At 31.0% G+C, this 1,777-nt stretch overlaps 1 protein-coding gene across 2 annotated transcripts in view; it reads right to left on the bottom strand.

Moving 5' to 3' along the window:
• Positions 1-1,777, bottom strand: part of LOC106868113 (nucleolysin TIAR) — a 118,294-nt gene that overhangs the window by 115,640 nt on the left and 877 nt on the right. The window lies entirely within an intron of this gene.

Raw genomic sequence — 1,777 nt, 5'->3', positions numbered from 1 at the left:
TATATATATATATATATATATATATATATATATATATATATGTATATATACATAAATATAAATATATGAACACACACAGATACACATATTTATATTTTGTGTGTGTAGGCTTTTATATATGTGTTTGTCCTCCATCACCATGTGTTTGTCCTTCAGCAAAAGAAAATAGACACAAGAAGTACCCGACTTAAAAACATGTACCATGTCCAAATTCGCTTGACAAAATCCTTTAAAATCACAGCCCCAGCTTGGTCACTGTCCAATGGCTAATACAAGTATGACATGAAAGGATAAAAGCTTTGTTGGCGTACATGTCAACACCTTCTATCCGAGGGCCATATTTCAGCCACACCCAAAAAGTAGTGATGAGTTTCCATAAAATATTTTCAAATTTTTGGTGCATTACTACTTGGTCAAAAAATAGGAAAAATTCAATAATTGATTTATATATTACAATTTATCCTGTTTTGGCAAATACATAAATTTTACTTTAGTAAAATGCAAATAATCTAAGCAAATAATATTCAGAATTCAATAACTAAAATAAATAAATAAAAATTGCTATAGACATTAAAGAATAACTTTTATTTCAAAGCCAAGTAAATGTTAAAAGCAGAAATATTTTTCTTGAAATCCAAGTTTGAACTATTTCATAAGTCTTTGTATAACTATACATATTATATTATATACAAACTAAAACCAGTATACATCCACGCACACATACACACACACATGTATTTTGTTTGTGGCTCTGTGAGTCTGTGTGTGTGTGTGTGTGTTCATTATCATATTTTTAAAGATTTATAAATGCAGGCATGTAAGTATGCTTGTATATACATAGCAATATATATATATATATATATATATATGTATGCATGTATATCTTATAAATATTCATAGATGCAAAAATGCACATATGCACTCATACATGTACACACACACACACACACAGACACACGCTCAAAATATTTTAGATCAAATGAACAAGATAACACCTCAGTATAGAACTCAATACATTTAAGATGTAAACAAAATCTAAATTTATATATATATATATATATATATATATAGAGAGAGAGAGAGAGAGAGAGAGAGAGTGAGAGAGAGAGAGAGAGGGAGAGAGAGAGAGGGAGGGAGAGAGAGAGCGAGGGAGGGAGAGAGAGAGAGAGAAAGAGAAAGAGGGGAAAAAAAACTAAAATGAAATATTCTGAATAAATATACATGTACATTGTACACATGTATTAAAGTAGATATTCACAGATAAAAATCAAACAGGAAGAAGCACATATATCTATGAAAAGGCATGACTTTGTGTATGTATGTGTGTGTGTTTACACACACACACACACACAAACACACACACACATATATATATATATATGAATGTGTATATAGGTTTGTATGTGTGTATACACATATACATAACATATATGTATGTATGTTTCTCTTCTGCTTTTAATCATCTGACTTCTTCCTCTGAGGAAGGGGTTCATATCTAACAAAAGATTCAAAAGCTCTTTTGTTGGAATGTAGATAACGTAAACAATGTCGCATTTTAAACCTGAGAGAAGTCTTGCATAATTTTACTGTTCCACTTACAGCTTCTATTTCTATAGACGCAGGATTGGCTGTGTGGTAAGTATCTTGCTTACCAACCACATGGTTCTTGGTAAGTGTCTTCTGCTATAGCCTCGGGCCGACCAAAGCCTTGTGAGTGGATTTGGTAGACGGAAACTGAAAGAAGCCCGTCGTATATAAATATATATATATATATATA

This window comes from Octopus bimaculoides, chromosome 2 (genome assembly GCF_001194135.2).
Source record: "Octopus bimaculoides isolate UCB-OBI-ISO-001 chromosome 2, ASM119413v2, whole genome shotgun sequence".
Classification (NCBI taxonomy): domain Eukaryota; kingdom Metazoa; phylum Mollusca; class Cephalopoda; order Octopoda; family Octopodidae; genus Octopus; species Octopus bimaculoides.
This window is presented reverse-complemented; position numbering and strand designations above follow the sequence as displayed.